Source organism: Elephantulus edwardii, unplaced genomic scaffold, assembly GCF_000299155.1.
Source record: "Elephantulus edwardii isolate Elephantulus edwardi_28Jun2011 unplaced genomic scaffold, EleEdw1.0 scaffold00380, whole genome shotgun sequence".
Lineage (NCBI taxonomy): Eukaryota > Metazoa > Chordata > Mammalia > Macroscelidea > Macroscelididae > Elephantulus > Elephantulus edwardii.
Window position 1 is genome coordinate 1,506,784 of NW_006400130.1, and position 22,959 is coordinate 1,529,742.

The following is a 22,959-nucleotide window of genomic DNA, read 5'->3' on the forward strand; positions in this document are numbered from 1 at the left end:
AATAGACTTACTGTATTGGGAATATCCACTGTCATGGAGCTCTCCAAAGTGCTGAAAAAAATGCTCATCAGTTTAAAGACTAAATTGCACGTGATCCAAATCATGATCTGTTCAGTAACTTACTACACATCTGAAAGTTATACAATTAATAAGGATGGCATAAGAAGAATTGATAACTTTGAGTTGTGATGTTGGAGAGGAGTACTGAATACCTCTTAGACTGTCAAAAGAACAAACAGGCCTGTCTTGGATAGAGTGTGGCCAGGGAGCTCCTTGGAAGAAAGGATAGTAATATTTCATCTCACATAATCTGGGCATGTTGTTAGGAGGGATCATTCCTTGGAGAAGAATATCATGTTTAGGAAGGGGGAGAGTCAGTGTAGGAGAGGAAAATTCTTAAGAAACAACATGGATTAGCACTGTGACTATATTAGAGATGGTCAGGATGGCTCATATCTATTGTTCATATGGTCACTGTGAGTTACAGTTGACTTGGTAACACATAAAACAACAATATTTTTTAATAAAATAATGAAATATAATACATATATGAGGATGAGTGAGAGAAGATTGCATTTTAGAGGGCATTATGCTAGTATCTGAAAGTCTAAACTGGGAAAATTATATTCTATCTGAAAAGCAAATGACAGCCAAAACTGAAAAACATAAACTAATGTTTATTATCATCATCAATTTGCTCCCTTTTTGTTTTGTTTTTGCTTCTACTGAATTTTCCAGCTTATGTCAAGCATCTTGATGAACAAGGAGAACACAGAGTGAATAAACAAATTTGGACCAGCTTGTTGGGGCTCAGTTGCAGCAGGTCTCTAGGTTTCTGCTGATCAGTAGCAAACTCAGGCATTATGAGAATTCTGGCATCAAGAACTCTCATGATGTACTTACTGATGGAACTCAATTCCTGGGCACACTAGGGATCTGGAACTCTGACAGAATGTAGACCCTAATAACAGGGTAGATGTGAATTGTACCAACTTTAGCTGAGGTACAGAGCGCCAATAATCTGGTATGTAGACCCATGGATGTAAACATAGTTCTATTTCTTAATGTATCTGTTGCTGTTGTGTATCATAGAGTAGGAACTGACCCATAGCTGACCTTCTGGTGTGTTTTCAGAAGCAGTTAATTGCATGGGAGGAGATTACTCATCCTTCTCTTGCAGAGCAGCTGGTGGCCTCGCACCTCATGCCTTTGGGATTGTAGTGCAGCTTCTTACCATAATGGTCACCAGAATAAGAAAAAGAAAGACTGAGAGCAATGTAAAATATAGAGTGAGCCATTTTAGGGGTAAACAGAAACCAGGACATGGAGAAAGTAAGTGAGGTGTTCAGATTCAACTTACGTGACAACAACTAACCAAGTCCTGATGTTTAAGAGTACTTATACATGATAACCACTAGGGGTTCAAGAAAGTATGACTTTCTTCCTTTAAAGACATATGTGGTTTAATGAGTAGTTAGTTCTGCAAACTGGGGGAGAACCTGCACATGTGAGAACTGGTGAGAGATGGTGAGTGAGAAAATTTCTTGAAGGACACTTAAGGAAGAAATTTGTGGTCAACATGCAAAAAGGTCATGTGATCTAATAAAGGAAGTTTTAATTAACCTCAGGCTTTGACAGTTCTCCAATTTTGGAGGCAAGCACTCATGCTCTAGAGGCAAAAAGCTGCACTGCAATCAGAAACCACACAGTTTGAATTCATCAGCTGCTCTGCGGGAAAAGGATGGGCAGTCTCCCTTCATGTGATTAACTGCCTCTGAAAACCCACTAGAGTGCCAGCTATGGGTCAGGTCCGACTCTACAGTACACTACAACAGTAAAGCAAAATTAATAGAATTTCTTTTAATGAATAATTTAAGTACATGATTTGTAAAATACCATTTTACTTATTCCAATTCTAAGAATAGTTCTAAAGAATAAAAATAAAGACAGCTTATTCAGTCATAAGAGATTCAGAAATGGGAAAGGGGCAATGGAATATAATTACTAGCGGTAAGAAGCTATGCTACAATCTCAAAGACACACAATTCTAATCCACTAGGTGCTATGTAGGAGAAGGATAGGCAGTCTCCACCAGTGCAATTAACTGCCTGTGAAAACTCACTGGAAGGGTCAGCAATGGACCGATTCACATTCAGTGGTATACAACAACATGTAATAGAAGAGAATGGCTCACAATTCCTTTGAGGAGTCATGTTAGAACTCAGGATCAGCAATGCTGTATGTGGAAATGATTTTCTTTATTGTTATTCTTTATATTCTTTAGAGTGAAACTAGCTTAAAAGCGTTAAACTCTGAATAAAAGAAAAAACATTGTCTGCAGGTTCTAACCCTGCCCATCATTAAATCAATTGCCACAGAATTTCTTCTGACTTGTGGCAACTGAACATGTGACAGAGTAAAACTCTGCTCTACAAGGTTTGTAATGGTTACATTTTCAAGACTAAATCACTAAGGTCTTTATTCTAAAGGGCCATCTGGGTAAACTCAAACCTCCACATTTATGGTGAACTTGTTAACTGTCAGTACTATCCAGGAATTACTCTAACACAACTAAAGACTTTGTATAAGTCACTTTTCCTCAGTGGGCTTTCATCTCTTTGCTTTCAAAATTCAACTATCCATGCACCACAAATAAGGATAAGTCTTCATTGCTTGAAATATGACTCTATTAAATCTCATTTATTTAGTAAAATGTAGAAATTGTGATTGTAAACCTCCACATGAAAGGAATAACTTTATACTGGGAGCATGAGCATGATAAAAATGGGAAAATGTAGGTAACAGACAAGTAATTAATAAGGTGAAAGATTTGTGGAGTATGCCAGGATGGAGTGCAGTGTTGGAAGACAGCCAAGAGAATGTTACTGAAACACAGAACGGAATTTCTTCTTCTTTGAAGAAGGCCCACTAAGACCATGTTCACAGGGCTAAAAATTATTAATAAATTAAATGTATGCTCTGCAAAATCTGGTTTTACTTTAAATTAATCCCATACTGCCGTGTTTTTCAGATTGAATTTCACAGTACCATAATGTTTTTTATTCAAGATTAGTGTGTGTGTACCCTGGTCTGTCCACTTGCTGTACAGAGGTAACTTGTGATTGCTGTGAAGCTGAACACTGTGACACTGATGTATCAAATGCGATAATGGTTACCCATGGTGGACAGTGTTTGGTGGAGCTCCTCAATTAAAACAAGCATGAAAGCAGGAGTGCCATCCACTTCCAAAATAGCTTGCCTCTAGAAACCCTACGAACCTGGAGAAAGGATGAAAGTTATACAAGTGTCCATGTCTTTCTTTGATAGGGTTGCTATGAGTCACCTATGACTCGATTGCACTTAACAACAACAACAGTATGTGTGTATGTGCATAAATGCACATGCATATTTTGGGAGTGGTCAAAAACTAAAGTGGTCAGAAATTAAATGGTCAGAAAGTAAAGCTATAAATTAGCAATGAACACATATGTATTGAAGAGGGTATAAGCAAAATGCTCCTTAGAGGCAAGGATGAGAACTCTTCATCTCACATGTTTTAGAAATGTTGTTGTTGTTGTTGTTCTGTTCTGTTCTGTTGAGTCAGAACTGACCCGTAGCTAATTCTCTAGTAGGTTTTCAGATGGAGTAAATTGCATGGGAGGAGACTGTCTTTCTTCCATAGAGCAGCTGGTGGATTCACACTGCATACCTTCACATTGACAACGCAGCTCCTTACTAATAAGCCACAAGAGCTCCCTGGGCAAGTTACTAAAAGAGTCTATTCCTTGGAAAGGGATATCATGCTAGTAAAAGAGAACTGACACAGTAACTACAGCAATGGTTAGAATGTGTCAGAGATGATGAGGATGGCACAGCACAGGGTTCAGATCTGTTGTTCATGGAATCACTATGAGTCATACTCCACTCGACAGCACTTAAAAACATCAACAATTATTGTGCATAAATTCCATGACTGACAGAGGAAGGAATGAGTTAACTGGCATAATAGTGTACTGGAAATGAAGGTTATGAAACAACTTACTCAATAGGCTCTTAGGAAAGATTTCTTTCATTGAAACTGCTGCTCTAAAATTTATTAGTTGTAACCAAGGCCTGTTCCTTAATTTATCCCTACCTCAATTTTGTCAATTGTAAAATGAGCAGTATGAGACATCAATCTCCTTAGATTTTTCTAAGAATTAAATGAGTTAATACATATTATAAAAAGAAAACTTTCAAAAGAACCTGCCAAATACTCGACTCTCAAACACCATAAGTTATATAGAAAGAAGAATTTAATTAAAAATTGAAATCAAAACTATATGGCAAACCAAGTGTTTTTGTATTCCCCTCCCCCTTAACTCACTCTAACTCATTAAGTCAGAATTTACTCATAGCTGACCATCCAGTGGGATTTTGGAAGTTGCAAAGTGCACATCAGAAGACTGCCCATCTATTTCCCTTGGAGCCACTGGTGAATTTGAAAAGGGAAGCACCACCTTTAGGTCGGCAGTGACTATGACACCAGAGCTCCAAAGGCAGTCTCTAACTATATTCAGCAAAATTACACTTTCATCTTTTATTTCTAACCTTTTCTCCAAATTCTTTCCATTTGCTCAAAACTCCAATTAATTTCCACCATTGTTATTAGCTGCCGTTGAGCTGTCTCTAACCCATAGTGACTCTGTGTATAATGTAATGGAAACTTGCTGTGCCATCTTCACAATATCTGCTATTCTTACACTATTGTTGAAGAAATTGCTTAAATCCATTTGAATGAGAGACATTCTCTTCTTCCTAGAGCCTCTTTCCCCACCCCAAAGATGATATTCTTTTCTAAAGACTAGTTCCTCTTGAGGACATGGCCAAATTATGAAGGTTTTCTATTCCCACTTCCAAGGAGTATTTTGGTTATGCTTTTTCTAAGACAAATTTATTTGTTTTCTTGGCAGTTCTTGTTTTTGTTGTTTCATACCATCAGGTCAGTAAACTCATAGTGATTATATGAACAAAAGATCTAAACCTGATTTGTTGTTGTTGTTTGATACCATCAGATCAAGTAAACTCATGGTGATTTTATGAACAAAGGATCTAAACCCGATCTTATCCGGTGCCATCCTCAAAATCTCTGACATACTCAAGCCATTGCTGTAGTCATGGTATCAATCTACCTGGCTGAAAAGTTTCCTCTCTTTGTTGCTTATTGCCTGGCCTACTGACTGGAAAAGAGCTATGTTTATTCCCATTCCAAAGGAGGGTGATCCACCAGAGTGCAGGAATTATTGAACAGTATCATTGATATTACATGCAAGTAAGATTCTGCTCAAGATTATCCAAAACCAAATGGAACAGCACATCAACAGATCACTGCCTGAAGTGCAGGCTGGGTTTAGAAGAGGCTGCGGTACTACGGATATTATAGCTAATGTCAGATCGATCTTGGCTGAAAGAGAGTACCAGAAAAAATGTCTTTCTGTGTTTTATTGACTATGAAAAGGCATTTGACTGTGTAAATCACAATAAACTGAGGCTGACTCTGAGAAGAATGGAATCCCAGAACTCTTGATTGTGCTTATGCAAAATCATAATTGGGCCAGTAGAGAGACATCAGAACAGAGGAAGGAAAAACTCTATGGTTCAAAATTGGGAAGGGTGTGCATCAAGGATGTGTCCTATCTCCACATCTTTTCAATCTGTTTTCAGAACTGATTATCTGGGAAGCTGGCCTCTACAAGGAGAAGTGTGGCATCAGGATTGGAGGTAGACTCCTCAACAATCTGTATTATACAAATGACACAACCCAGCCTGCTGAAACTGAGAAGGACCTGAAGCATTTGTTGTAGAAGGTCAAGGATTGCAGCCTTCAATATGGATTGAAGCTCAACATCCAGAAAACAAAGATTCTCACCACTGGGCCAGTTGACAGCATCATGATAAATGGTGAAGAGACTGAGATTATTAACAGCCTCAGTTTGCTTAGCTCTATAATCATTGCTCTGGGTATCAGCAGCCAGGAAATTAAAATGTTGAATTGCATTGGGAATTGCTGTCAGAGACCTCTCCAAAGTGAAGAGCAGCGATGACAGTCTTGAGGCTAACGTGTACCTGATAGAGGCCATGGTCTTTGTAATTACTTGCTACACATCAGAGAGCTGAACTGGACAATGACTAGTGATGAGAGAAGGAGAATTGATGCCTTTGAGCTATGATGCTGGATAATAATATTCAATATACCATGGACTGCTAGGAGAACAAACAAGTATGTCCTAGAGAGAGTGAGACCAGATTGGTCCTTGGAGGCAAGGATTCTGAGGCTTCATTTGACTATGGACATGTTGCAAAGCAGGATTTCTCTTTGGAGAGGGACATTATGCTTGGGAAGTTGGAGGGACAGCACAGGAGAGGAAGACCCTCCACGAGGTGGATTGAGTCAGTGACTGGAGTAATGGGGATAATAAGTGTGTCACAGACAATAAGATTGGTACATGATGGAGCAGGGTTTAGTGGTGTTTTTCACAGGATTTCTACAAGTCTCAGGTGACTTGACGGCTCATAACAACAACAATAATGCCACCAGGGAAGAAGAGTATTGAATATTTCATGGACTTCCAGGAGAACAAACAAGTATGTCCTAGAGAGAGTGAGACCAGATTGGTCCTTGGAGGCAAGGATTCTGAAGCTTCGTCTGACATACTTCGGACATGTTGTAAGGAGGGATCAGTCCTTTGGGAGGGACATTATGCTTGTGAGGTAGAAGGACAGTGCAAGAGCGGAAGACCCTCAATGAAATGGATTGATTCAGTGACTGGGGTATTAGATTAGCACAGGAAAGAGCAGGGTTTAGGGCTGTTGTACATAGTGTCACTGTGAGTCATAGGTGACATGAGGGCACATAACAACAGCAATAACAATGCCACCAGGGCTCTATATCAATTTTCTCTCTCTTTCCCTCTCCCATCAAAGTCAGAAACAACTCACAGCTGACCCTCCATTGGGATTCTGAAACTGTAAATCACATACAATAGTAAATTCCATCTACATTATCTTTAACATGCTCTAGTCTATTGCTACAATCACTGTGTCAATCCACCTTGTTAAGGGTCTTACTCTCTTCTCTGACCCTCCACCTCTCCTAGCTTGATGGTTTTTTCCCCCCAAGAATTGGCCCTCCTGATGAAATTCCCCAATTATATGAGATGAAGCTTCATCTTCCTTACCTCTAAGGAGCAGTCCTCCAAGATAGATTTCTTTTGGCAATACATAGTATACTCAATATTTTCTCTAACACTGCAATTCGAAGACGTCAATTCTTCTATCATCCTTATTCATTGCTCAATGTTAAGATGCATAGAAAGTAATTGAAAATGCCAGTACTTGGATCAAGCATACCTGGGAGATGTCCTTGACCATAAATTTTCCCAACACAACAATTTTGATTTCTTGACTGCTATTACTATTGTTGTTAATTCTAGATTTAAGTAAAATAAAATTGTTGACAGCATTAATCTTTTCCCTCCCTATATCACAGTGTTGACTATTGGTCCAGTGTGAGGATCTTGGTGTTGAATTGTAATTCATATTAAAGTCTGTAGTCTTTTATTTTCTATAGAAAGCTTGTTTGTTTTGTTTTGTTTTTTAAAAGACTTTTTTATTATTATTTTGTGAACACTTACAATGCATATTGGTTTTTCATTAAATTATCGATACATTTTTTCCATTCATTCATTATTGCATTTTTCTCCCTAAGTGCATTCCACTCTGCAGCCTTCATTCTGGATTCCTGTCATGATAATAATACCTAATCATATATCACTTTTAAACAGTTCTCTCCTTCATCTGTTTCAATGCAGTGTACCTTATTTTTCTCCTCTTTCTTAGTCTTTCCTCAACCCCAATGTTAGTCCAGTTTTACAATAGTTGCACTATGCAGTATTTGTCCTTTTGTGACTGATATATTTCACTCAGTATAATGTCCTCCAGGATCATCCATTTTGAATGCACTCCCATATTCATTGCAGCTTTGTTCACAGTAGGAAAGAGTTGGAAACAACCTAAGTGCCCATCAACAAACGAAAGGATAGAGAAGCTCTGGTATACTCAGACAATAGAATACTATGCTGCAGTGAAAAACAAAGGACTCATGGAATATTTATCAAAATGGATGACCACGGAGAAAACTATAGCAAGTTTTTTAAGTCCCATTTACTTATAGAGAACAAGATTATGTCTTCTGCATAACAAAAGTCGCTGAAGATTCTTCCTCCGGTCCTAATGTCTTATTCTTCTTTTCATAATCTGCCTTTTCTATTGATTTGCTTGGCAAACAAATTTAATAGGTATGGAGAAAAGATACAACCCTGACCTCCACTTTTCACTATTTGATATGATTTACTAGATTTAAAAAACTGATTTCTAGCTGCTATTTTTTAAATTTTTTATTAATAATTTCAATGAAAATTTACAGAGGCTTTGGATTTCCATTCTTTCATTCTTGCACTTTTCTTCCCCCCCCCATCCCTTTCCCCTCAGTGCACTACACTCTTGGAAAAGTAAAATTCTTTCATTGTTTTACAATCCCTCCCCATAGGTCCACTCTACTATGCAGCCTTCGCTCTGGACTCCCATTATGACAAAAATACCTAATCACATATCCCTTTCAAACAGTTTTCTCCCTCATCTGTTTCAATGCAGTATACATTATTGAACTCATCTTTCTCAGTCTCCCCTCAACTCCGATGTTAGTCCTGTTTTACAACAGTGGCACCATGAAGTATTTGTCCTTTTGTGATTGAGATACTTCACTTAGCATAATCTCCTCCAGGATCACCCATTTTGAATAATATTGCATAAGTTCCTTGTTTTTCAATGCAGCATAGTATTTCATTGTGTGAATATATCATAGCTTCTCTATCCATTCGTTTGTTGATGGGCACTTAGATGGTTTCCAACTCCTTGCCATTGTGAAAAAAAAACTGCCTTATACATGAATGTGCATATATCTGCTTGGGTGTCAGTTATGGTCTCTTTGGGATATATTCCCAGTAGTGGAATTGCTGGGTCAAATTGTATCTTTATTTGCAACTTTTTGAGAAAGCTCCATACCGCCTTCCACAGTGGTTACACCATTTTACACTTCCACCAACAGTGACTAAGGGTTCTAGTTTCTCCACAATCTTGCCAGCATTTGTTGCTTGCTGTTCTGTTAAATTTTGCTATTCTTACTGGGGTGAGATGATATCTTGTAGTTGTTTTAATTTGCATCTCTCTTAGAGTCTAGCTGTTATTTAACTTCTTTATTCTTAACCCTTTTTAATAAGTCATTCTCTCCATTAAGGAGCTATGTTGCTTTTATAATTCATATTATTGTTGTTGATTGTCGTCAAATTGGGAACAACTCATAGAAGACCTGAAGCCTTTTTAAAACTTTTATCGTTTCTCAAAGTTCATAGAGTTTCCAGAGGCATGTTGTTTAGGAAGTGGATGTTCTCCTACTTCCAAATAATTCATATTATAGCCTTTAATGCATAAATATTTTTATGTTGGTGTAGGCTAATTTTCTTTGTTTTGAATGTGTGTCATTCACAAATTCAAGAAACTATTACCTAATTTTAAATTGTGACTCTTTGAGCCTGCTTTATTCTGAGCTTTCTTTATTTTATATATTTATGAACCTGGAGAAAGGACGAAAGTTATACAGGTATCCAGGTCTTTTGTTCATAAGGTAGCTATGAGTTGCCTCCAACTGGGTGGCACTTAACAACAAGAACAGCAACAGCAACAACAACAGCATACAGAGAAATCAGTTAGCCTAGAGGACACAAAGTCATGCTCCCAAGACAAAGGTGGATGACTCTAATCTGCAGCCCTCAGGTCTGCCTTTACTTGTTTTTGGTGAAACATTCTAGGTTGTATAACCCTGGTATGTCCACTTACTGTACAGAGGTAACTCATGTTTGCTGTGAAGCTGAACACTGTGACACTGATGTGTCAAATGCAAGAATGGTTACTCATGGTGGACAGTGTTTGGTGCTTGGAAGCAAGAGTGGCATCCACTTCTGAAATAGCTTGCCTCTGGAAACCCTATTTACCTGGAGAAAGGACAAAAGTTATACAGGTGCCCAGGTCTTCCGTTCATAGCGTGGCTATGAGTTACTTCCACTCGCTGGCACTTAACAACATAACAACAGATTTAGGTCTTTAACTCTTTAAAAGAAATATTTTATATGTTCTAAAATAAGAGTCTGATTTATTATTTTTTCATGTAATTATCAGTTACTTAAGCACTGTTAACTAAAAAGACTATTATTTCCCTATTGAATTGTTTTGTCATTCATGTGCAAAATAAATTTATTACAAATATACAACCCTATTACTGTGCTGTTGGTACCATCCAATTTATATTTTTCTCTGTGTGCTAGTACTTAATTTTCTTTATTAAAAGTGATTTATATATGATTAGATATTATATGTATAATCTGAAACAAGAGGCTCATGTAAAGTGTACTGGGGAGGTGAAAGGGAGGAGAGAAGAAATTGTAAAACAGTGAATGAATAAAAAAATAAAATTTTAAAAAAATAAGAAAAAAAGACTTTGTAGTAAGTTTAAAGCTTGATAGTTCAAGTTCTTCATTTTTTCCTTCAGTATTTTTATTATTTAAGATTATTTTAGCTAGATGCTCAATATCAAGAAAACAAAGATTTTCACCTCTGGGCCAATTGACAACATCATGCTAAATGGTGACAAGATTGAGATTTATAATATCTTTAGTGTGCTGGCTCCATAATCAATACTCATGGTACTAGCAACCAGGAAATTAAAAAAAATATTGCATTAGGAAAGTGTGTTGTCAGAGACTTCTCAAAGTACTGAATAGCAACAATGTCAGTCTGGAAACTAAGGTGCACCTGATCTAGACCATAGTCTTTGAAAATACTTGCAATCCATCAGAAAGAATTGATGCCTTTCAGCTGTGCTGCTGGAAGAGAGTATTGAATATTTCATGGCTGCTAGGAGAAAAAATGGGTTCGTCCTAGAAAGGGTGAGACCAATTTGCTCTTTTGAGGCAAAGATTCTGAAGCTTCGTCTGACATACTTTGGACATGTTGCGAGGAGGGACCAGTCTTTGGGAGGCTGTTGGGGGGAGGGAGGGACAGTGCAAGAGAGGAAGATCCTCAATGAGATGGATTGACTCAGTGATGGGGTAATGGAGATAGGTGTGCCAGAGACAATAAGACTGGAATAGAGAAAATAAGATTAGAGTAGGGTTTAGAGCTGTTGTACATAGGGTTGCTATGAGTCGCAGGCAACTCGACCACACATAAGAACAACAACAACAACTATTTTCATATCTTTGGGGTAGAGAAATCAAGACTGTTATATATAATATATACTAAATACATATCTATAATTCAAATATTGTATATAATTTGGACACTAAATTATTTCATTTTATTCTTTTAAATTGTTTTACTTTTATAATTTATGTCCATTAAACAATCCTGCACATTAATTAATATGTGTAGTAGCTTTATTTAGAATTGTTAGAACTAGAAAGCAACTAATGGCCCTCCAATAGTTAAATGGATAAACAAACATTGGCACATGCATGAATATAATGGGATATTATCCAGTTATAAAAATAATGGAGTAATCAGGCTACAAAAAAAAAAACAACAAACAATAAAACACAGTAGAATTTAAAATGCATACCAAAAGCTGAGACAAATTGGTCTTCAAAGGCTTATTCTTTGGTCTTTTTCACACCAACTATATGACATTCCAGGAAAAATCAAACCAAAGAGATAATAGAAAGATCAGTGATGGTAAAAGATATGGCAAAAGATATCTAAGCAAGGAGATGATTAAGGAAGGGAGGGGTGGGGAGCCCAAATAAATCATGTCACAAGTAAATGCTTAACAATGTGTTTGTGCATAGTTAGGGAGTAAATAAGACTGATTAATTTTCAGCCCTCTCTTTTAAGGTCTCTCTTGTAATAATCTACTCAAATATTTTTAAACATTTAGAAAAATCTAAGCTTTGCATGTCTTCCCCAAAACTCTACTGGTGTAAATATTGTTTAAAGTAACTCTCGTTAAATGTTCAATTTCTCTAGTAAGTACAAACAGCTTTGCTATAATGTTGACTATACACATGGACCTCACCTGATGGACTAAAAAATGAATCATATTGGTTACATTTGTGGAATCATCGAAGCTCGATGTCAACTGTGTAAACCAGATGCTGACTGTGAAATAGACCAAAGTTACTCATGTGCAAGTTCAAATGAAAGCTAATTAAAACCACAAGAATCAAAATATGGTTTGAGTGTATCTCACCTGAATTTAAAAACCATCTCAAGAACACCTTTGAGACATTAAACACTAATAAATTAAAAAAGACCAAATGAGATATGAGGAACTTTCAAGAATAACATCCATGAAGAAAGCAAAAGGCCAGGTTGTTATTGTTGTTGTTATGTGCCCTTGAGTTGCTTGCGACTCATAGCAACCCTATGTATGTCAGCCCTAAACTCTGCTCTATCCTGTGTCAATCGCACTGCCTCTGACCCACCCATCCCAATTACCCCAGTCACTGAGTCAATCCACATCATAGAGGGTCTTCCATTCTTGCGCTGTCCCTCCACCCTCCCAAGAATGATGTCCCTCTCCAAGGACCTATCCCTCTTTACAACATGTCCAAAGTATGTCAGAAGAAGCACCAGAATCCCGAGGAGGAGGCTGGTTTAACCCTTTCCAGGATGAATCTGGGTTTTTTTTCCTAGCAGCCCATGGTACATTCAATACTCTTCTCCAGCACCACAGCTCAAAGGTATCAATTCTCCTTCTATCCTTCCTAGTCATTGTCCAGCTCTCTGATGCATAACAAGTGATTGCAAAAACAATAGCCTTTAACAGATGGACCTTAGTCTCCAGAAAGACACTATTGCTCTTAAGTACCATGGAGAGGTTCCTAACAGCAGACTTTCCCATGGCAATATGTCTTTTAATTTCCTGGCTACTGTTGCCAAGAGTGTTGACCATGGAACCAAGCAAACTAAAGCTGTGAACAATTTCAATCTCTTCACCATCCATCCTGATGCTGCCAATTGGTCCAGTGGTGAGAATCTTTGTCTTCTTGACATTGAGCCTCAATCCATACTGAAGCCTGCAGGAGATAAATAAAATACACAAATGGATATCTGAAGAGACTCAGAAAATTGCTTTAGAAGGTAAAGATCCAAAAGCAAAGGGGAGAAATGTTGAAATAAAGATATGAACAAAAATTCAAAGGGTATCTCAGTAAGAAACCAAGTATTATCATGAATTGTGTAAAGAACTAAGTCAGAAAATCCAAAGAGGAAAAACTCCCTCATCATTACTCAAAATGAAAGAACTGAAGAACAAATTCAAGGCTCAAGTTACAATACTTAAAGATGTTATGGGAAAAAAATTTGAGTTGTTCAGGAGTCATTAAAAGAAAATGAAAGGGATATACAGAATCACTGTACCAAGAAGGACTGGGAGGCAGAATTAAGTCCAAGGAATTGATGGAATACCAAGTGATATAGTTCAACAAACTGATGCAGGCCAGGATGTGCTCAGTGGGTTGCTTTGGGAAACCTTAAGTACAGCTACCTACCCAACTGGCTGGAAGATATGCATATTTGTTCTCATTGCCAAAAAAGTGATCCAATAGAGTGTGTGAATTATTGAACAATATCACTAATACTACATGCTAGCAAATTTTTTGCTGAAGATTATTCTGAAACTACTAGACAGTATATACACAGAGAACTGCCAGAAATACAAGTAGAATCTAGAAGAGTAAGTGGTACTAGGATGACAACAGAGTACCAGAAGGATGCTTATTTGCATTTCATCATTTTCCAAAAGAATGTGACTGTATGGATCACAACAAATTGTGGCTAACATTGAGATGAGTGGGAATCCCAGAACACTTGATTGTGCTCATGCAAAACCTGTACTTAGACCAGGAAGCTAAGAGAACAGACAGGTCTGTACTGTTGTTATTGTGTGTCGTCGAGTCCTCTGTAACTCATTATGACCCCATGTACAACATCTCTAAACCCTGCTCTGTCCTGTGCCAATCTTACTGTCTCTGACACACCTACCACCTTACCTCAGTCACTGAATTAATCAATCTCATTAAGGGTCTTCCTCTCCTGAGCTGTCCCTCCACCCTCACAAGCATGAAGTTCCTCTCTAAGTCCTGGTCCCACCTTGCAACATTTCCAAAGTATGTTAGATGATGCTTCAGAATCCTTGCCTCCAAAGAGCAGCCTGGCTTCACCCTCTCCAGGGCAAATCTGTTTTTTTTCTCTTAGCAGTCCATAGTATATTCAACACTCTTCTCCAGCATCAAAGCTCAAAGGCATCAATTCTCTTTCTATCATCGCTAGTCATTGTCCAACTCTCTGATGCATAGCAAGTAATGGCAAAGACCATGGCAGGTATCAGGCACACCTTAGTCTCCAGACTGACATCATTGTTCTTCAGTACTTTGGAGAGGTCCCTGACAGCAGACTTTTCCAATGCACTATGTCTTTTAATTTCCTGGCTGCTGTAAGGGAAAGAGTAAAACCAGGTTGATCCTTGGACACAAGGATTTTAAAACTCCATCTCACATACTTTGGGACCAGTTCTTGGAAAAGAACATCATGCTTGGAAGTGTAGAGAGAGGAGAACCTAGGAAAAGATGGATTGGCACAGTGACTGTGGCAGTGTGGGCAGGTGTATCAGAAATGGTGAGGTTGGCTCAAGATAGGGCAAGTTTCAGAACCATTGTAACAATAACACTCTGCTATGCTGTCCTCAGATAGCTCCTTATCAGTACAAAATGGATAACATCTTTAACACTAGTATTTTTCAGGAGAGGAGAACAAGTGTGGAACATTAAGTGAAGAATTATATTTTTGTAGAGATGAAAATATTTGTAGAAATATTATACAAAATATATTTTCCCAAACTAAACTTACTATTTACTTTTTTTTTTCATCTCACATGTCAAAAATCTTGAGTTTCTTGATGTCAGAAAGTACGGCGTTCACTTTATTACCAGGTTTAGAGACAAATAAAAGTCTTGGAATAGCTCTTTTACACTTGATTCATTCATTTTTGTCAATTTGAAACTGACTCATAGCTCATTCTGCATTGAGTGTTTGATGCTGTGCATCACACAGAAGGAGATGAGCTGCCTTTCTCCTGAAGAGCTGTTGGTATAGTCAAATCACCAGAGAGGTACGTACATCTTTAGGTTAGCAACACAACTCTATGGACTATTCCACCAGAGCTCCCGTTCAGAAGTGACTCATGCCCTAATTTTTCTGAGTTCTCTACATTTGTTAGGTTCACCTCCCTCAGCGATGAGGAAAGCCAAACTTGGAGTGCTGGTGTTGTTACAATATAACTAGAATGGGCTCATACCTAAGCTCAGCCATGAACATGTAGAACCAACAGAAAATACCAAGAATGAGGTCAAATCAATGTATAGAAGAAGATCATCTAAATAGGCTTAAAAATTAAGGAGTGCATGTGTTAAGGCAGTGCGTTAGAAGATAGCATAGACCTCCGTGTCCTGCTCTCGGTGTTTTACACAAATCTTTTGAATTTCATGGTTGTGGCTCCTTGCTGCTTTCTTAGCCCAGAGCCACTCACCTCTGCTCTATATCCAAAATGCCTCTTTTTGACAAGCTTACTCTGAAAAGCTGGATGGAAAAGAGAAGGGAATTAAAAAACCCAAACAAAAAACCCAACCAACCACAACCACAACAACAACAACAAAACCGCCATAGTACATCTCAGAATGGGCGGGGGGGGGGCGGGGGGGCTGAAACTGAGTGGAGGAGGGAGTGGAGGAAGAGGGAAATCTAACCTCTGTAATCTTGGGAGGGGGGTACCCGTGGCTGTCTCTTTTCCATTGGCTGTGCCTGGGATAAGACCTCTGGTGGCATAGGGTTCTCCAGGGTGAGGAAGGGAAGTGTCAGAGAGCAGATGGTGAAGTAAATTCCAAACTTATACCTTTGAGGCTCTAGGGTTTCAGGGAGCTGGGGAGAAGGAGCTCAGGCCACCAGGAGGGATAGGACCAACAAGCGAGCTGCAGCAGGGAGATGACAGCTCAGAGGATGAGGACAAGGAGTGGATGGCACTGGTGGTGCACCTGGGCGGGTGTGACCTGGCTGGGATGCCCAGATGAGTTTTCCCAGAAAGTCAGGATAATTCAGCAGTCCATTGTCAAGTTAGAGATTCAAGTCATGGATTTGGAGAAGTGCAGGTCACGCGTGGCCACACCCCTTCCCAAGGAAAGTATGAAGCTGGACTTGCAGAACCTATATGAAGAGATCAGACAACTGGGGAGGGAAATCTGCACACAGCTAAAAGCCATAGTGCCCCAGAAGGAGGAAGATAATGAGAATTGTAACTTGGTCAACAGGAGGCTAAGAAACACCCAGCATGGATCCTATCTCAGCAATCGGTGGAGCTCATCAGCAAATGCAACTCAACACAATTCCAGTACCAGGAGAAGAATCACGAAAGCTGGGATGGTGTCTGATTAGGAACTGGAGTAGATGAGCGAGGTGTTCCTGTTCAATATACTGAAGCATACCCAAGTGACCTTGCAGGCCCTAAATGAGATTGTTGCCTGGCACAACCAGATCCGGCAACTAGAACGCAGCATCCGTGAGCTTCATGACATCTTTTCTGGCTACTGAAGTGGAGTCGCGGGGGAAGAAGAACATCCTGAGCTCCACTGTCCAGACAAAATTTGATGCTTGGGATGGCAGCTTTGATTCCCTGGATTTTGATTATCTGGTTGTTCTTCTTATGAACATTAAATTATATATATGCTATTGAGAATAAGAAAGAAGTGTAGCTCTACATCTATTGAATATCTGGTCAGGGAGTGTTAAAAGATCTTAGCGAATTGTGTAAGACTTGGTAATATCAAAGAATTCTTTCATTCACAATTAAAAGGGATTGAGTCACATATTCATTTGCTCATTCATAAAATGTCTGTTAGATCACTTCATTTATCAGACATTTTGCTATAAGCACGCAGTACACTGAAGTGAAAGGGATAAATAAAATTTATTTTGTGCTCTTTAAAAGCTTATTATTTACAGGGAGGAGTTAACACAGTGTAAAGGTAATTGGATTTAATCTTGAAAGTAAAGGGACAGGATTCCAAGGTTAGATGGCAACTGAACAGTAGTAGTCAGGAGTCTCCGTAAGGAGAGAAAATTGCTACGGAAAGCACCTGCACTTTGCCTTTGGGATCGAAATAAGAAAGTCACACATGTAATTATCCACTCCAGAATCTGGCCTGATATCACTATTGCCATCTGAATCAAATAGCTTTATCAAGGTTTTCGTGCTTCAAATGAATCTGTATCCTGATTATCATGTAGGGGAAATAATTATGAGAGAAAGAAGGGAATTAACATAACGTTTATTAGGTGTTGAGTGTTTCCTCTTGAATTGTTGTAATTAGTTATCATAAAGTTGGCTTGGGCTTTGGTGACCTCATACACAATGATATGAAACTAAGCCTGCTCACGTCACCTTGGTATGTATGAACCACAGTGCATTTTAAATATCTTCCAACATAGAGTGTTCACCTTTTGCTACTATATCCAACAATTTGCAGGTTTCATCAATAGAATTGTTTTGGGCTAATTTTTAAAATTAAATCACTAGACTTTTCTGCTTAGTCTATCATAGTCTGAAAGCTCCAATGAAACCTGCATACTGTGGTTGACCTTGCTGGTATTTGAAATCTTGATATCATAACTTTCAACATCCTAGCAACACTCAACCTATCTCAATATGACATACTGAGAGATGGTGATGGTCTTTAACTACAGGGTGTCTAAATCAGTCTCTTGTTCTCTGGTTGCAAGGAATAACTGCTTTAAACATGAGATATTTGGTTTCGGTTAAGAAACCTACCAGAGATACACACAAAAATTTTGTGCTAGAACTTCCTATGGAAGACAAACTAGTGCCTTACGAAATAAATGCCTTTAACTGAGGAGGACCTGAAGTGCTTGCTGCAGAAGGTCAAGGACTGCAGCCTCTATATGGACTGAAGCTCAACAACAAGAAAACAAAGATTCTCACCACTGGGCCAATTGGCAGCATCAGTATGGATGGTGAAGAGATTGAGATAGTTAACAGCTTTAGTTTGATTGGCTCCACAATCAACACTCTGGCTAGCAGCAGCCAGGAAATCAAGAGATTAATTGCATTGGGAAAGTCAGGTGTGAGGGACCTCTCAAGAGTACTGAAAAGAAACTATGTCAGGCTGGAGACTAAGGTGCACCTGACCCGGGCTATAGTCTTCGCAATTTCGTGCTATGCATCAGAAAGTTGGACAGTGAATAGGGTTGATAGAAAGAGAATTGATGCCTTTGAGCTTTGGTGCTGGAGAAGAGTGTTGAATATACCATGGACTGCTAGGAGAACAAACAGGTTTGTCCTGGAGAAGGTGAAGTGGAGAGCTCCTTGGAGGCAAGGACTCTGAGGCTCCATCTGACATACTTTGGACATGTTGTGAGGACAGACCGGTCCTTGGAGAGGGACATCAGAGGGACAGCGCAGGAGAGGAAGGCCCTCTATGAGATGGATTGATTCAGTGACTGGGATAATCGGGATGGGAGTGTCGGAGACAGTGCAATTGGCACAGGACAGAGCGGAGTTTAGGGCTGTTGTACATAGGGTCGCTATGAGTCGCAAGCGACTCGATGGCACATAACAACAACAACATATTGTGCAGGAAGTTGGGGTGTGGGGTCCTGTCAGGATGTGATCTGACCTAGCGTTTTATCAGGATCTGGTCATCTAATTGCCTGTCAAGATATGGTGAGGACATTGTCAGGCTTCCTCAAAGGAATGGTCAGGCCTGAGGATCTGCAGCATTCTTCCTCCAATTATCCCATGAGATTTCCTTAGAGTTGGGAATATGCAGTGTGAACAGAGACAGATATAATTCTACCTTGTTTTAAGTGAACTTACAAGTCACTGTTCTGTGAGTGTTCAGAGGGGGAAAAGAAAAACATTTGTGAATGAAACATTTTGTTATGTACTCTGGAGTAGGAACCTAGGAACCCATGCATAGCTGACCCTTCAGTGGCAGGTTTTCAGAGGCAGTTAATCTCTTGAAAGGAGATTGCCCATCCTTCTCCCCCTAAGAACTACTAATGGCCTTTGGGCTTGTAGTGCAGCCTCTTGCCACTATGCCACCAGAGCTAGTAAAATAAGTTTTCTTCTCAAATTTGGTAAAGAAAATAAATATATTATGATCAGATGACAGAGTTAAAATTAACTCATTATTTGAAAACTCTCCTTAGTATCAAATGGTAAAAGTCATAATTATTTAGAATATTTAAAAATAAAATATTACGCCTTTCTCCTACTAATATACACACATTCAATGATTTTAGCACTTCTTTTAGAAATGTGCTTTAGCAGATGTTACTCTACAAAATCTCAATACCTTAAATGCCGTTATCAAGAGAGCCAAGTAGTACTGAGAAAGAAGGGTATCTAGAATTTTATTTCATTGTTTAGTGGATTATCATCAGTTAAATAAACAGTTCTTCTTGTTTTTATAATATTCACTACTACTGCAAAACATAAATTATCACAGTGGTAATTTAAACCATTGTTTATTTTAGTAATTCTGAGCAGATCTTTAAAATCCTCTATAATTAACATTTACAGTATATGATGTTAAAGAAAAGGAACTTGTCCTCCAGTGACCTGCTGCTGTTTTTGGGTGCCTTGAGTTGGCTCCAACTCATAACAACTCCATATAAAATAAGAGAAAACCCTGTGTCTATGCCATCTTCACAGAATCTGCTGTGTTTAACCTCATTATTGCAGTCACTGTGTCAGCCCAACTCACTGAAGTGCCTCCTCCCCTTGCCGACCCTCAACTATCCAATAGTGCCCTTCTCCATTGACTGATTTCTACTTTATCTGTAATATTAAAATATAGAAAATAATCCAATTATCCATAAATAACGTATAGAATATAGTAGTAGACTACATCTCTCTGTCAATCTCTCTCTGTGTCTTGTTTTTTGGTTTTTTTGTTTGCTTGTTTTTTATGTTTGTGTGGGCGTGGTGAAACTAAAAACGTTCTAGAATAATTGTTGTTGTTGTTGTTATGTGCCATCGAGTCGTTTCCGACTCATAGCGACCCTATGCACAACAGCCCTAAACCCTGCTCTATCCTGCGCCAACCGCACCGCCTCTGACACACCCATCCGGATTACCCCAGTCACCGAATCAATCCATCTCATAGAGGGTCTTCCCCTCCTGCGCTGCCCTCCACACTCCCAAGCATGATGTCCCTCTCCAAAGACCCGTCCCTCCTGGCAACATGTCCAAAGTATGTCAGACGAAGCCCCAGAATCTTTGCCTCCAAGGAGTAGCTTGGTTTAATCCTCTCCAAGATGAACCGGTTTGTTTTCCTGGCAGTCCATGGTACATTCAGTACCCTTCTCCAGCACCACAGCTAATAGAAGAGAAAATTATCTCTATTATCTCTGTGGAGAGAGTAGCTGGGAATACAGGAATTGGAAAGAAAATGTTTCTAAAATTGCTCATTTGCAATTTAATTTTTACTTGCTTCTTTTTAAAGAGTAAAATTTTAAGAGTAGTATCATATTGGAAGATGGGAAAAGTCTTGTTTAATTTAAAAATTGAAGAAGGAGAAGAAATAAGGTGGTGGAAGCCTGGTGAGGCACTGCTTGAACTTGTTCTCTATGATTTCTTCATTTCTTGAGTCCATCTACTGTTGTCTCTGGAGAGTCAGATGGTGCAAGTGTGGGTACTTTTACATCTGACTTTGTTTGTTGCACTGACAAAATTCAGCCATTGTAGTTTTTAAAGGCCAAGAAAAACAGTATATTTGGTGTGCTGTATAAAAAGGGGGGAAATTATAAAGAGTGGAAAATCAGTACAGATAGCAGGGCAGGTCCTTCCAAACTCCAAAATGGATACATCCTGCAGGAAAACCTATACAAATTGCAATATTAAATTGTATATTTCACATCAAGGTGTTAAACAAGGTTGTCAGTAATTTTGCTTCCTGATTTCCATGATATGAAAGACTTTTAATATGGGGAGAAAAATCTTACATCCTAATCTTATCAGAAATACAGGATATTCAGACACAGGAAAGAAGCAAAAACAATAGATGTTAGCTACTAAGGCAAAAATGAGGGTTAATGAGGATAGAAATGTAAATGAAGCAAGCCATAAACTTCTGTCCTTTTGTTCATTAGTGTTAATTCCTTTTAAAATGCTAATGTTGTATGTGCATAACAAAGAAGTCTCACTAGGGAGTTTGGGGTGAAATTCAGAGAAGGAACTATGCAGATTTTCTGCAAAATAATTTATTGACTTGATGGTAGGACTTTTGTGAGTCCTGAACTGGCCTGCCCCAAGGCCCACCTTTCCCAAGCTTTGCCTAGTCCCCTCATCATTTTGACCAGAAAGACCAAAGCCTATATGCACAAAGGCATGGACCTTTGCCCAACCTTGCAACACGGCTGTCTGTAGACTTGCTGGCTTGATCCACAGGCAAGTCAAAACTTGCACCATTATCTGACAGTATGTATGCTCATCCTTAGGGCATGATCTCAGAAGTAAAATCACTTGCCTGTTTTACATATTGGGGAAGTGATTTAATGTTGCTCTTCTTAATAGTTTAGATACATATACGTGTCCTTGTTTATTGTTTGCCTTTATGAGCATAGATAGCATTTGTGTGTCAAATACTGTACTAAAGTGGAGGTCTTCTGAAACCCTATGAAGAACAAAGCAAAATTAATTACCTCATTAGACACATAAAGCACTGGAGGTTGGACTCTCAAGTTGGAAGAAACTAAAAATGAGGAAGATCATTCACTAATAATTAGAATGTGAAACATACAAACTTTGAATTCAAGAAAACTGAATATTGTAAAAAATTAAATGGAACACCATGCTGTTCTTATTCCCTCTGACCTTTTCACACAGACGCTAATGGCCCTGTGCTCCAATGTCTGTTCCACCCCACTCCCCTTTAGATATTGGTGTCAGAAGGAGTGGGATCCATTGCTTCAGACTCATAGATATATGGTTTGTTTTTGAATAAGGTTTGTTTGTTTGAATATGGGGCTTAGGAAATTTACATTTAAAAGAGAAGAGAGGGAGAAAACCAAAACCTTACTGTTGCTGCTATTGAGGGGGAAACACAAAAGAGTATGAAAATGAACAAAAAAGATTCTAAAATTTTCTTTAAAATCTATGTATGATGCTTCCCTTCCCATGTGGCATAATACTATGTTAAAATATATTGGAAAAATAATTGTTGTTGTTGTTGTTGTCGTCTGCCATCCAGTAATGCTAAGATATACTAAAAATAATGATTACGGTTTTAGTTAATTTAATGACAACACATAGTAAAAAGATGATTAAGGATTTTGTTAATTTGGCAATTGTAATTGTAATTAGAGGGAAAATGTGAGTCAATTGGATAGTTTTAGGTATTCAAAATGATACTTAATTTGTCCTAAAAGAATACTTAAGGTAGTAGAATTTGTAGCAGAGTGTAGAGCTTAAGAAAGATTAAGTCTCACCTGGTACTCTGAGGAGAATTACATTTGAAAGTTGTTGCTGTTTATAGTTATGTGCCATCGAGTTGCTCGAATTTCAAAACCATCTCAGGAACAGGTTTGAAGCCTTGAGAACCAATGAGCATAGATCAAATGAGCTGTGGGAGGATATCAAGAAAATCATCCATGAAGAATGAATGCAAAAGATCATTACAAAGGCTGAAAAAGAAGAAAAAACCAAGATGGATATCAGATGAGACTCTGAGTATTGCATTAGAGAGCTGAGAAGCCAAAGATAAAGGAAGAAACCAAGAAATCAAAGAGCTGAACAGA

At 38.6% G+C, this 22,959-nt stretch overlaps 1 protein-coding gene and 1 pseudogene across 1 annotated transcript in view; both read left to right on the top strand.

Annotated features, from left to right (window-relative positions):
* The window catches only part of CNTNAP5 (contactin associated protein-like 5), a gene marked incomplete at its 3' end in the record, with an annotated part of 476,754 nt that overhangs the window by 239,937 nt on the left and 213,858 nt on the right, over positions 1-22,959 (top strand). The window lies entirely within an intron of this gene.
* LOC102870536 lies at positions 1,239-16,873 on the top strand (annotated as a pseudogene).